The 15,515-nt window shown below is 43.7% G+C and overlaps 1 long non-coding RNA gene across 1 annotated transcript in view; it reads left to right on the forward strand.

Annotated features, from left to right (window-relative positions):
- LOC147016149 (uncharacterized) overlaps nt 1–13,623 on the forward strand; it is a 48,479-nt gene extending 34,856 nt beyond the window's left edge. The window contains exons 3-4 of the long non-coding RNA XR_015050033.1: nt 476–545; nt 13,526–13,623. This is a non-coding gene — a long non-coding RNA (uncharacterized LOC147016149). The remainder of the gene's footprint in view (nt 1–475; nt 546–13,525) is intronic.
- The last annotated feature ends 1,892 nt before the right edge of the window (nt 13,624–15,515 follow it).

Genomic DNA, 15,515 nt, shown 5'->3' on the forward strand with positions numbered 1-15,515 from the left:
CTCATCCGGGTATTGGAGAATGACTGAGACTTCCAGGAACCTGGGCCTCGTTTTTCTTGTGCAGTACATGTATAGGCCTACAGTGTTTGTGCACATTGATTATATTTGAGAGTATACACTAAGTAATTGTGATGTATAAGCCGGAGGGGTGAAAACCAAGACAACACCCAAGTTGGACCAGCACGTTTACCCCCCCCCCCTCTGGTCTGCACACACTGCACATGCGTGCCTGGGTAACTTCACGCAGAACATGTCACTGTCATATGTGTATGGCCTCATGTTGTTACGTGATGCTATGACCGACCGTATGTTGAGTACGCTGAACTATGCATGATAAACATGTAATGGTAGAATTTCAAATCTCCCTCTTCTCTCTGGGTGCTGTATAATTACCTTTCTCCTCCTCTCCTCCTTCACTCTATCTCCCCACATCCTCGTCTCTCTCACTCTGTCTCTCTCTTTCTGTCTCTTGCAGATGTGGATGTGTCCCCTCACAGGAGGAAGACCCTCTCAAGATCAGGCCCGACCTGCTCCTATGGTTGACAGTGAGTGCCCCGGCCACAGTAGAGGAAAGAGAGTGGCGTGTGTGTGTGTGTGTGTGTGTGTGTGTGTGTGTGTGTGTGTGTGTGTGTGTGTGTGTGTGTGTGTGTGTGTGTGTAAGAATTGTATTATTATTAGCCAGTGGGTCACCCACATAGTTCAGATGGCAGAGCACTGGTATGGTTTTGCAGAGGACCTGTGTTTGATTCTTGGTCTGGGCATGTAATTTTTCCACATATATTTACAATCGTTCTATCCTCTTCATTTTCTAATTGTAATTTATTTTATACATAAATATTATATAATGTTATACTGTTTGTGTAATTCAGTTTGTCTCCCCCAAAATATATGAACATTGAATCCCTTCTGTGCGAAATTTGCATTCCCAATCAAAAACATCATACATGTCACGTGATCAACTATCTTATACAATATAACTACTTGAACTCTATCATTAATATTCATCACCAAATAACCCAATCGTACGCAATCTTCCATGTCACATGATCACTCAAGGCCGTTGCGCGTACACATAAATCTTGTAAATATGGGCTCGCCCTTTAACTCCGTCCAGCAAAATTGCGAAAACAATGGGGGATATGATATCTTAATGTCTTTTTCTCCTTGTTCATGGTCATTGGCCAACGTTTGCGGTCCCTCGAGGCATATGACTATCAAAGAGAATTTTTACAGTGCGGTTGCTATTCCCAAGAACTACTTGTAGTTCCGCAAGAACTGCATGGTCGGAAAGTCTTTCCACCATACTTTACACTTTCCTTTGTATGGATCACATGGCAAAGCACAGCAACAATTTGTTTAATTAGACTTCTATTCACTTTTCTTTTTACCTCCTGCCACCGAAGGTGAAGGAGGTTATGTTTTCACCCCTCTCTGTTTGTTTGTTACTTGCAAAATCGAAGATTTTCCAAGAATATTGGTCACTCGATTTTGTTCTTCTGTCTGTCTGTCCATGTGTTTGTTTGTTTGTTTGTTTGTCTGTTTGTCTGTCTGTTTGTCTGCTTGCCTGTGTATCACCTACAGGAAACAATTGTAAACCGATCTTCACGAAACTTCACCACTTGGTCGAGTTTGTCATGAAGAATAAGCCTATTGTTTTTAAGGTCAAAAGGTCAACGTCAGCCAAAGGTCAACAACTTTGATGCTATTTCTAAAATCCTCAATTTTCATCTGATTGACTTGAAATTTGAAAAAATCTGACTCTAAGGGGATTTTAGGGGAGTTGCTCCCCAAAATGTGCATTGGCTTTCTTTTCTGAAACAGCACACACAATTTCGATGAAACTTGACCACAACCTTTATCACCCATGATGTACCAAGGTTTGTTCATGGCATTAACAAACCAATCCATCGGTATTTACTTTCTTCTCCATTATATATTTTGTGTGTCGGCCATGCCTAACAGTGGTTGCCTGATTATCTTATCCAGATGCAACCAGGTGAGCACCCAGGGGTATTGCCCCTATGTTTAATATCTCTGTGAGGTTCTTTGTCATCAATCCTGTATGTCCTGCTATCACTGGTACAATTTTGGCATTCTTCAGCTTTCAGGATTCACTTAATTCTTCAGGTCTTGGTGTTTGGTCATTTTCTTGATTTCTGCATCATTAGTCCAAAGTTACTGATATTAACACATCAATTAGCAATGCCTTCTTCTCTTCTTTTTTTGTAACTAAGTGTGATATCTGGTTGCAACGCTTTGTTTTCGATGTTCACGCTCAACGGGATCATGAGTTCGTACATGAGCGGTACTTCAATGTTTTCAATGATTACTTGTGCTTCATGTTCCGACAAATTTTCTGGAGCAGGCATCAAGGTTTTTGCAAATGTGCTAGTGGATTACTTTGCAAACTCTGTTGTGTCGTTGTGTGGACAGCTGTTCTGAGATGAGTTTGTTTTTGTGTGTGTGTTCAGTTATTAAGCATATCATATCATTCTCTTGACAAACCCCACCTCCACCCCTCACCTTTCTCTTCTTTTTTTTTCTCTGTCTCTGTCTCTCTCTGTCTCTGTCTCTGTCTCTCTCTCTCTTTCCCCTCTCTCTCCTGCTCTCTCTCTCCTGCGCTCTCTCTCTCCCTTGCTGTCTGTCTGCCACTGGACGTATCCGGATGGTCGTTATGTCTGGATGGTGGTTATCTCCATATGTGTCTGGATGATGATTATTACCAGGCGGGGTTTGTCTACATACGTGTCCACATGGTATTTATCTCTGGACGTGTCCGGTTGGGAATTTGTCTCCAGACGTGTCCGGAAGGGAGTTTGTCTCCATATGTGTCCAGATGGGAGTTTGTCTCTGGACGTGTCCTGGCGGTGTTTATGTCCGGATGGGAATTTGTGTCCAGGCAGTGTGTATGTCTGGACAGGGGTTTGTCTCCAGATATGTCCGAGCGGTATTTGTCTCTGGACGCATCCGGGCAGTGTTTGTCTCCGGACATGTCCGGGCGGTGTTTATGTGCTGATGGGAGTTTATCTCCGGATGCGTCAGAGCGGTATTTATGTCTGAGCGATGTTTGTCTCCAAACGTATCTGGGCAGTGTTTATGTCTGAATGGGAGTTTGCCTCAAGACACGTATCTCTATATGTGTCTGGACGGTGGTTATGTCCAGGCGGGGTTTGTCTCCAGACATGTCCGAATGGGAGTTTGTCTCCAGACAGCTTGGCTCTGGACGCGTCCGAGCGGTGTTTATCTCCAGACATGTCTGGGCGGTGTTTGTCTCTGGGTGGTATTTATAGTATGACCGGGAGAAAATGGATTTCAGACATTATTTTGTTTCCACTTCACTGTTATTCTATTCAGAATCATTTTGATGAGATAGTGTGAATCGTAATTAACGCTCCACCACACGTCTGCCTTCCCTTCCTCTCACCTCTCACAGCCTTCCCTCTCCCTCCCTCCTCTCTCTCTCTCGCCCTCCCTCCCCTCTCTTTCCCCCTCCCTCCCCTCTCTTTCCCCTCCCTCCTCTGTCTTTCCTACTCCCTCCTCTGTCTTTCCCACTCCCTCCCCTCTCTTTCTCCCTCCCTCCTCTGTCTTCCCTCCTCCCTCCTCTCTCTCTCTCCCTCCCTCCTCTCTTTCCCCCTCCCTCCTCTCTCGCTCTCTCTCCTCCTCCCTCCTCTCTCTTTCCCCCTCGATTTACTCACTCTCCGTCCACCCCTCTCTATCACCCCCTTCTTTCCTTCCCCCCATCTCAGTGTTCCCGTCAGTGAAGCATGGGTGGTATTTACTCGTGATATATTTACGAGTCATATTGTTGTGGAGCCGGGCATCGGCGGCGAGCACGACCGCTGGGTGGAGCAGTAGAGTCGGCTCCATCGAACACCCGGAATCGAGATCGTGCTTCTCGGAGAACTCCGAAAGGCACGGGTCCCTTACAGGACCGCGAATCGCCAATAATTCGGCCGCATGGAATAGGGTTAATTGCCGACTTCAATATACCTAAGTATCCACGCGGCAAAGCTACCGGAGAATTCACACCCTCGGCAGGCCTCGAGCGGAACGAGCCGTTATCGTGCTCGAACCGTGCGTAACCCGAGCGGATGGTTACCAAGACCCGTCGGTCCAAATGTACAATTTACCGTTTCCCAATTTCCCAACACGCACCGTTTCCCAACATTGCTAATTTCCCAACATTGGTAAGCCAATGAAAGAAACACAGAAACGAGCTGAGACATTCAACAAAAGGGATATTTATTTACAATAGGCATGGAGCGAACACATAAAGAGCAGAGTTATCCGACTATAAGAAATGCAGTCAATGTACAAGCAAAAGCACTTATACAGTTGCTACTTAAAGACAGACACACACACACACACACACACGGACCCGTTGGGTCTTTATTGAAGGCCCTCAGCTCGAGGACAGGTGAGTTAGAGACCAGAGCCTTGCTTGGACCTGTCCACCTCGTGTGGTCTTCGACGATCCGGCTCGGCGGGACTCGAACCCACAACACGATGCCGCTCCAAGCACCAGGTACCGCGCTCTCCAACCGGCCACGCACCAATCGACCAAGGCCAAGGAGAAGATCAGAGGTGACAATGATCCAGCTCGGCGGGACTCGAACCCGCAACACGAAGATGATGACCACCATGATGACGACCACGACCCTGACCACCACGACCACGACCACGACCCTTTGAATCGTTCCCCAAAGCTCTCAGTCTGGCGTTCCTTATATTCCTTTTTCCTCCAGGGTGAGCAAATCGCCGTCTGAGGCGCTCTCCACCCTCATTGGACGGAGCGTCGTGGGAAAGTCGCTCTCTGTAGCCATCTCAATCCCATTGGCCGGGGTGCCGTGGTAAAGGTCGCTCTGTGGCAATCTCAATCCCATTGGCTGGGGTGCCATGGGAAAGGTCGCTTTCTGTGGCCTGATTGGACAAGGGGCACGCCCCTGCCTTCCTGGGCGGAGTCCCGGTCTGAAGCGATAGAAATCTCCGCCAACACACATGGGCTATGGCGTCGGTGTGTGAAGGGAAGTGAAGGAGGTTTGTTGTAAATGAATCTCCCCAGCGCACACACGTAATTCCCGTTAGACTCAGGTAGGGGCCCTAACTACAAACACACACTTACCGATATAACTGTTCTATAAGGACCTGAATGTTGAGTGCAGTAAGCTTCCAAATTCGTAACAACATAACAAAACACGGTGGATGAGTTGGTTTGGTGACAAGAATAAGCGGATTAGATTTTGGTTTGGATTCAGCACATCAGTGGAATACAAAACGTGAACTGTTCCACCTGGCAGAGGGATGCGCTCTACCGAGCGCTGTCTTGCCAAGTATCGCTCTATGAGTGGTTTTTCATTTGTTTGTTTGTCTGTTTGTCTGTTTGTCACCTATAGGTCACAATTTTTAACCGATCTTCAGAAACTTCACCACATGGTAGAGTTTGTCATAATCAAGAAGCCTATTGTTTTTGAGGTCAAACGGTCAACATAGGCCAAAGATCAACAACTTAGGTTGGATTTCTAAAATCCTCAATTTTCATCCGATTGACTAGAAATTTGAAGAAGATTTATATTTCAGGTCATTGAATTCAACCAGCCAATTATTTTTGAAGCCAACATCGGCCCAAAATGTCAACATAGGCCCAAGGTCAACAACTATGGCGAGATTTCTAAAATCCTCAATTTTCATCCGATTGACTTGATAGTTGAGGATTTATTCTTCAGTGCACTGAATTCAACCACCAATTATTTTTGAGGTCATCATAGGCCAAAGGTCAACAACTAAGGTGGTATTTCGAAAATCCTCAATTTTCATCCCATCGACTTGAAATTTGAAGAAGATTTGCAAATCAGGTCAATGGATTCAACCACCAATTATTTTTGAACTCAACATCGGCCAAATTTATAAAATTGTCAATTTTCATCCAATTAACTTGAAATTTGAATCGTTGCACATTTGGTCATTTAATTCAACCACCAATTATTTTTGAGGTCAAATTTGTTTTATGGATTTTGCAAGTATCGTGCTCTGCACAACATCTTCTTCTTGTTTGTTTGTCTGTTTGTCTGTTTGTCTGTGTACAGGATATCTCAAAAAGTTGTGGACGGATCCGGATGAAACTCGGTGTGTGACACGGATGAACTGATTAGATTTTGGGGAAGATCCGCATCTAGTGTATGTCATTGTGTAATTTGGTCAACTTTTCATATAGAATCTGGAAAGTTGTAATTTTTCACTTCCTTTGTTTACAGTGAACACAAAAACAGCTGTTTCCAATTATTTTTATTCATAAGCAGTCACCAAAATCCAAAATTTGAGAAATCGCCATATTTTACCCATTATAGCACATTCAGAGATAATAAAAAAATATCTGTTCAGCTAAATTTAACCCAGTTAGGCATTATTTACGAACCCCCCAAAAGATGACAGCCAAATATGCACAAAAAGGACGTTCTGTAGTATTGAGAACATACAATTTGAATGGATGTGCAAATACAAAACACAAAGATGCTTCGGCATATATAATTATTTAGTCATCCAAGTCCTCATTTTCCTCGTCATCGCTTGAATTCTCATCAATTGTGACATTGTTGCATGTGTCCTCAGCTCCTTCACACTTGCAGAGCTCTGTACAGGCAAGATTATGTGCCTTACAAGAGCACCGTCCACTGCACTTACTGGCGACAAAGGAACACCTCACAAGTTCCACCACAGCCTCCGGTGCTGCTGGAACTTTTGAGACAACTGGGACATAGTGGCCGTCCTCCAGTTGTCGCCATCCCAGAGTAACAGGATCCAGTAGAATTGGTACGGCTACTAAGTCTTGTAACCATATGTTGGCTTGTCGGTGTGCGCGCAATATATGCTCAGTGATGCATCCTTGAGTCGGAAGTAGCTTCTCCACACCTTGGTTACCCTTCAGCTGCTTGAACATGTGCCACCTCAGTGCCTTGGCTGATGCAAACCCAGAGTTGAACAGCTGACACACAAACTTTTCACATCCAGACAACACCCCTGGTGATGGGTACACTCCAACACCAAGTCCAGCAAGAGGCACAGATAACATCTTCGCCTGACTTCATGAAGACTTTAAAGCATGATGACTTCCCCTTTCCTTTGATGTGACCAGTGGTATCACTACCAGTGAGTGCATGCAATCCTGGCAATGCTGCTGCTCTTTCTGCACCTAGAGCAACATCGATGGGCTTGAGTTTGATTTTTCGTCGTCCATCTCCAGTGCCCATGATGATAGCACTGTCCGGCTTCAGATCAGGTACTCTTCGCAGAGCAAGCACTGGCACATCAGTATCACAAGAATATATGTGCACAGTATTGCCCAGATGACTCACTGCCACTGCATACAAGATCAACAGTGTATCAGCTTCCTCTTCTGTACTCGGAATGCTCACCATGTTTGGCTGGGAAGAAAGGACACCTTTCTGGGTGTGTGCGGTGATCGGCACTTTGCACAATCGAACAGCTTTTTGTGCAAGATAAAACACAAGATTGTCTTTTGTTTCCTTAGTGCTCAGAAATGACTTGAAGTCGTTAATGCATGGAGTATCGTCTACTTTATACCCCTTGTCCTGTGTTCTCCCTGCCGCACGAAGCTGTCTGGTTCTGTCCTTGAGTGAATTAATGATGCTGAAGTTGTCAAATGCTAGGTATGCATTCATGTAACCAACCGATTTACCATGAACACTTCGAATAAAGCAGTCCAACAGATCTTTGCAGGTTTTAATTTGGCTTTTGTAGACAACCATCTCCTGTACGAGAACCATCTTGGATTTTTGTCATTAGCCATGTTTGGAAAAATTGGAAACAGCTGATTTGTAGTCCTATGTGATCTTAGGAAGTAAAAAAACACAAGTTTCCAGATTCTATATGAAAAGTTGACCATTGTATGAATTGCTATATAACAACACACTATACTAATCCCGGATCCAACTACTATAATTTTTGAAGTGATTCTTCACCATTGAAAGATCGGGCCAAAAACGAGATATCGAACGATATCTCAGAAAGTTGAGGACGGATTCGGACAAAAGGGGACATTTCAGGAAGGGACAAAAGGATTCGCAAGGACGAATTGATTCTATTCTGTTTTGGTGAAGATCCGAATCTGGATGGGAGAATTCTTTTTTTTTTTTAAGTGATTCTTCACCAGTGAGAGGAGATTGGGACCATACTCTGTGCAGAGCGTTGGTGCTGCCTAAGCAGTCTCCTTGGCTATTGGGCACAATCCTGGACGGGTCACCACTCCGACAGTATGCCAGCAAGCTGGCACTCATTTTGCCGACCTCGGAAAGACGACAGGCCGAGTTAACCCCACCTGGTATTAATTCAACAGCTGAACGGGATTTGAACTCAGGACCCAAGGATCCAAAGCTCACCACCCGAACCATTAAGCCAACACCAGGTGTACCAGTGAGAGATGGGGGCCAAAATGATATATAGCATGATATTTCAAAAATGTATTGGGCCCGATATGTTCTCGTGGATCAGGCATTGCAGGGCGGAGATATGCGCTCTACCGAATTCCCTTCTAGTTTCTCTTTCGTTTTATTGGGTCCTTTAGAGCTGGTAGAATGGCGTAATGTTTTGCACGTTAACGTTTGAGCTCTCTCGCCTGTGTTTGAATCTCGTTCCAGCTGCAACTGACATCCTTGTGTTCTGAGGCTTCAAGGCATATGCCCTGATCCCTCGGATGGTCGTTGATCAAGGTGTCTCGTCTGTTGGCATTAGTTGGTAGAGGTTAAAGACTTCATGGTGATAATTCCCATGTGGACTGCAGTAGCAAGTCTGGTCTTCTTGGATACCCCTCGTCACCAGGTTACACCGCTTGCTATCTCAGACTGTGCTTGTTGTCTGGGCAGCAGGTCCTGCACTGCAAACAAATTCACCTTCCCAAGTTTTTTTCGCATGTCACGCGTGAACAGCCATCCGCGTCTACGAATCGTGCCACCATGATGCATGACTGGGCATATTAATAAAATATTATTGTTTGGGGTGGGATGATTGTACAAAAGTTGAAAGAACTAAAACTTTTTTATTGATACCCTGTACAAGTAATTGTTTAATTCTGAACTCTTCTGCTCGATGCTCTCACAGTCTCCCTTTTTTTCACTCCGTTGTAAATACTCCCTGCAGACTCTAAAATACCCTCAAGTCCAAATGCAGTTCAAAAAATGAATCAAATTGCAGTAAACTCGAGTTTGACTTTTCCTTCTCCGAGTGATGTGCGCGCAGGACAACACATCGTCCACGAGGAATTTTAAAAGAATTTTGGGTTCGTGATTGTGTTGGAGTTGGAAACAGGCTTTTAAAGCAAACACTTCAAGCCCTTTGCCTTGTCACAAGTCCCGTCTTGGTGGAGGAACAAGGCCCCAGCTTGAGGAATTTCACAAAAGACGAGCGAACACACGAAGAACAGTTTTGTCTAATCAACCGAGAGCAAGCTTTTTGGAGGAAAAGCAATTTGCTGGTGAGATAGTTAATATCTTGTGTTGTCGCATCACGTGATTGTCTTTAGATTTTCTTAACGCTTTGTCGATCTGCAGTGGTGAGTTCTCATGTCTACCTGCGGTGGTGAGTGTGCCTTGTGGAGAAGTTTTCGAGTTTTGCATCACTGATGACTCTGAGTAGGTTCTGTAACCGGTCCTTTTAAGTCGAGACGACATTATCTTTCCACTGCACCGATTCATGTGAGGGTTAGATCACTTGTCGTCTGGGGGATTGGTCCACTGTTCGCATGGAGATGGACCACGATCTAGTGATGGGAGGAGTATGGACCTGGCAATGATAACAGATCAGGCTGCGATGATACTACGGGGAAAATTGAGAAAACAGAAAAGCAAATCCCAGTACTGATCATGGCTCTTCCGATTCATCCTAAAAAAAATCATTTTTCCTTTCTCTCCCTGATACTCCACGATGTGTTCGAGTGCTTTGTTTATTGTGCACCGCTCCTTCCCAATTCCATATTTTGGCGATGCATGACGTCATCGCCGGACACCAAAGGAAGGGAGTACTCAGTTTTTACTCCGTTTTTGTTTTCTTTTTTGGTACTTGGTGAATTCCCCCCCCCCCCCAAGTATGTTTGTCTGTCGCATCTGTCGCGTTTATCTGTTTGATTGTTACACGATTTTTGGCCAGTTTTCAAGCAATCCTTCTGAAATTTTCTTTGTGTGTAGGAGGCTGGCCAAGGACAGTAATGCTTGATTTGGGTGAAGATCCGAATCCCAATCCGGATCTGAGAATTTTAAAAGTGATTCTTCACCATTGAGAGAGAGGGCTAAATATGATATCTCAAAAAGTTGTGGATGGATTCGGATGAAACTTAGTGGACAGGTTGGGTGTATTCATCCTGGTGGGGGTATGTGCTCCACAGAGTGCCGTTCCGTTTTACCAAGTTGTCACGACGAGCGATTTTTCATGTTCGTTTGTTTGTTTGTCTGGACGATATCTCAGCCATCCTTCGAGCTATGAAGCTGAAATTTAGGGACAAAAGTGAAGATGTGCTTTGGGAAAAAGCTTATTTTTTATTCCTTGATTAATCAATTAATTGATAAATTACTTAATTATTATTAATTACTAATTTATTTTATTTCTCATCCTGGCAATATCTCAGGCACCTTTTCGAGCTTGGAAACTGATATTTGGACATGTCAGTGAACAAGTTATTTGGCTATAAAGGGTATTTTTGATTTATTGGTTAATCCTTCATTGATTATTTGATTAATAAATTGATTTGTTCATTAATAAAGAGGATACGGCGGACCATATTCTTGCCCTTCGGGTCCCCAGAGAATGCAGACGAGAGTTTCAACAGGGGCTGCTTGCAGCTTATGTTGATCTCTGTAAAGCGTTTGATTCAGTGAATCAGGATGTCCTCTGGAGGATTATTGGTCTTTGTGGGGTGCCACCAAAACTGTTCAATCTGATGTCTGAACTACACTCTGGAACTGAGAGTGCTGTGAGATCTCTGACTTATTTCCAGTTGTTACTGGAGTTCATCAGGCGTGTGTACTGGCACTCACACTTATCAGCGCTTGTATGGACTGGTTTCTTGGGAGGATGTTGGAGAGGTCAAGCTGTGGTGCATTATTTGGGAATGTCAAGATCTCTGATCTTGATTTCGCAGATGCTGCAGTCATCCTTGAGGGACACTCTAGGTATCCTTTTGGGGGCCCTCGATGTGCTGAATGAGGAGTCTGAGCTGCTGAGATTACGGGTTTCCTGGGTCAAAACTAAGATCCAGGCTTTCAATGACATCTTGGATGGTGCTGTCCTGTCTGTGTCTGTTTGTGGTGAGGATGTTGAGGTCATGGAGAGATTCACTTACCTTGGTAGCGATATTCATGTCTCTGCTGGCTGTGAGCCAGAGGTCAACAGATGTCTGGGTTGGTCCTGAGGAGTCATGGATTCACTGGATCATGGGGTGTGGCGCTGCCGGTACCTGTACGGGAGGATAAAAGTCCGAGTCTTCAGGTCCTTGGTGCTTCCAGTCTTGCTCTATGGATGTGAGACTTGGACTCTGACCACGGATCTGAGATGGAGACTTAATTCCTTTGGTACCAGGTCTCTTGGGAAAATGCTTGGCTATTTCTAGTCGGGCTTTGTGTCCAACGAGCTGTTGCTGAGAGAGACTTAAATGAGATTTGTAACCTGCATAGTCCGTTAGTGTCAATTTTGGCTGTATGGACATGTGGCTCGGTTTCCTGACGCTGATCCTGTTCACCAGATTCTCTCAGCAAGGGAGCTTCGTGAGTGGAGGAAGCCAACGGGCCGACCACGTGCCTCGTGTTTGCAGCAGGTTGATCGGCATCTCAAGGAAATGGGGATGGGCCAGGCATCTGCCTGGGGGATGGCAGGATAGAGGCCCCTGGAGTACCTGCGGAAAGTGAATGCAGTGCTGCGCTGCTCCCACACCTGACATGACCCGAATAATCAATTAATTATTTATTTTTTCGATTCGTTACTTCATTTTCAAAACGTTACAGATTCAGATGAAATGGTGGTGGTTTAGGTACGCTGTTAGCCAATTGATTAAGAAATTAATTATTTTACAATTATTATTTATTTATTTTAATAATGCAATAATAAACTAGCATCCTTTGAAGACAAAGTCTTCAATATCCCCCGCCATAGTAAATGAGGATTAACAAACTTGTATTCCTTAAGCGTGTGCAATATGTATGTGAAGTTTCCCCTTGATCTGACCAGCCATTCTGGAGAAGATGTTTGAAGGTTTTAGGGTAAATTCAATATGGCCACCAAACCATGTGACCTATCAATTAGAAATTAACAAACTTCTGAAAGGATGTCTTGGGGAAAGTGTATGTGAAATTTTGCCTCAATCTGTCCAGCCGTTCTGGAGAAGAAGATTTTAAAAATTTATCAATTTTCAATCCAAGATGGCTGAAGAACCATGTGACCTATGACATCATAAATTTACATTCTGCCTCCAATCCTCCAGTGAAATACGTGTGTGAAGTTTCGTGTTAATCGGATGAGGTGTGTTTTTCTATCCAAGATGGCCACCAAACCATGTGACTTGTGATGTCATAATTTTTACTATGTATTGCAGACATGATTGAAGATGATAGTAGCAAATTTTCGCTTCGTTAGGTTATGTAATTCCAGAGAAAACATTATTTAATATTTTCTTGAATCCAACATGGCTGCCAAACCATGTGACTTATCAATTAGAAAATATCAAAAGGCACCAGTTCACCACTTGCTTGATATCTCTACCAAATTTCGTAAATATATCTTGAGGGGATTTGTAGTTAAGCTCCGGAAACGAAATGTGACGGACGGACGGACGGACAGAACCCATTTCTATATCCTCCACCAACTTCGTTGGTTGGCGGGGGATAATTAATTAATCAATCAATTTAATGTACACCGCTCCCTCCCAATTCCATCTGCATGTGCTGTAAGGTGGCATCGCCGGGCACCGAAGGTGCCCCGGCAATGTCGCTCGCCGGAGGATTTGTTATTTATTTATTTGGCATGGGGGTGGTGTACTTTGAATGTACCTCGACTTGTATTTATTCCTAACTTGTATGTATAGATCTTCCTGCTGTTTAATGTCCCCTTTCAGGAAATAATTTCTATCAACTACTGTTTCAGCCTATTCCTGTGACCATGAACGACATTGAATTCCATCTTTCACTTCCTAGCTCATTCCACAATAGCATCAAACTCTCCTGCACCCCTTCTTCTTCACAGCTATTAAACATTAATCCATAACCTCATGATGTTTACAGATTTTGATAAACTAATCCCCATCACAGTGCTATCCAAGTTACTCCCTTACATTCCTAACATTTATGCTGCACTACTCTTGATGATGAGTTTTTAAAATCAATTTTTTTTTCTACGCTTGACTACCACGTCCCCTTTGGTATTTGCTTTGACCTCAACGACAAGGAACCTGATCCTGTGTGGAACCAAATGAAATGCTTTGTGAACATTTGGAGAAACTAAATATACTTTGCTCCCATTATCCACTTCCCAGGTTATCCTTCAGGAAATTCCGAGTATATAAGACATCGTCTACCTATCCTTCGTGAATCCTCAATGGGTCCTTTATAATCTATCGTTTTCCACAAAGGTGAGATATCAAGGTCCATCATTTTGATGTTGATTTTGACGTTTGCCTCTCAATCGGTATCATTGGAGCCAGTTTTCCTCAAATGACATTCTGGAGGTGACAGCATCATCCCACTCCCTTCTCTTGAGAATTATGAGCTCTAATAACGTTTGTTCTCTTCTACTTAATGAATCACCAAATCCCAAATGATAATTTCAGAAACCTTCTCTACTCGTGAAGTTGAACTTGGTTACCTGTAATCCCTTTATACCTCCCTTGATATATCTTTTTAATTTCCTGTTGGACGGAAGAAATGTTTTCATCCCATCTCTCTGTCTGTTTGTTTGTTATGAAATTGAAGATTCACAAGTCTTGTGGTTGGTCTGGTCTGTTATTCTGTCTGTCTGTTTGTTTGTATGTATGTCAATTGCCAACAGGTCACATTTTTTCTCCTATCTTCAAGAAACTTCACCACATGGTCAAGGTAGTGACAAGCTGGAAGTCTGTTGTTAAGTCTATTGAGGTCAAAAAGTCAAAGGTCAAGATCACATAAAACGTCAATTTCTAACCGATTCACTTGATACATATACACACATATATATATATATATATATATATATATATATATATATATATATATATATATATATATATATATATATATATATATATATATATATATACATACATATATGATATCTCAAAAAGCTATTTTGCAGAGACATGACGGAGGTAAATAGACACCATGATTTTATAATAATTTATTTGTTGAACATTTGAAGTACATTTGATCCATTTTAATACATACACTATTTGGTGGACTTGCCACTTGCAGATTTCAACGCTTTTACTCTTTCAGACATAGAATCTTAAGACATAGAATATGTCGAATCTTAAGTCTTCCAAGTCTTTGGAGGATTTCACATGGAAAATGAGCATGAAAAGATCACAGCCTGCTTCAATGATATCACCTTTCTCAGCTCGGATGTCCATAAACACGTCCATTGCCCTCTCTGCTTCATCAGACTTGCAGAGCTTGCTAAGCAAAGTTGGTTTGCTAAACCCAAAAATTGCAGACACTATCGCGGCCAGAGAAGCTGTGCAAGAAGATGAGATACCTCCGGTATATCTCTGGGAGGGCCTCCCGGATCTTTCCGATATTGCCGGATGTTTCTTCGGCTGTCGTGAGGAAGATCGGATGGTCTGCAACATGATGAATCAGCATAACCAGGACGTCTGTGCCCTCAACCCTCACCTCGACAGGGACTCTATTTCCTCATCTCGAGCTGCACGGACGATGGAAGTGTCGGCATCATCGGAGCATTGCTTTACACTGATTCCATTCCCACTAAATGTCTCAGCAAGGAGCAGAACGAGCTGGGCTTTGTTGTTCTTGTTATCGAGGAAGTTTTCTCTTGCAATGATGATTTTGAGATCCAGACGAATCTGAATGTCACAGCATGCATTCTTTGTTCGTCTCAAGTGGTCATGGTCCTTGGTGGAGCTGCCATATCCGTCAAAGACCACCGTTATCCAGAGGCGATGGCTCCCCATGGACTTCACAAACCGGAGGTAGCTCTCGACAACATCCTTCCAAGTAAGGTTAGCCTCCCACTTGACATTGTGTAGGAGCCACCCACCATCAACCACAAGACTTGTGCAGGGGGGTTGTTCGACAGGTGCCACACATGCCTTCAGAGACCTTGCAAGGGCAGCCCTGTCTGGCTTTCGCAACTTTTGATTTTTGTCAAACAGAGACCGGTTTTGGCGTCAACTCAAAGCATAGAGCTTCTTTTGTTTTGACTTCACGCTCACTGATGACAATGAGGCGGTTGAATCGCTTCAGTGAGTCAATGACCAGCTTCTCGCCATTGACTTTGGGTCCAGATCTGAGGCTGGCAAGTGATTTGACCTT

The sequence above is a fragment of the Eptatretus burgeri genome, chromosome 12 (assembly GCF_056783735.1).
Source record: "Eptatretus burgeri isolate ZD-2024b chromosome 12, Ebu_testis_v1, whole genome shotgun sequence".
NCBI lineage: Eukaryota > Metazoa > Chordata > Myxini > Myxiniformes > Myxinidae > Eptatretus > Eptatretus burgeri.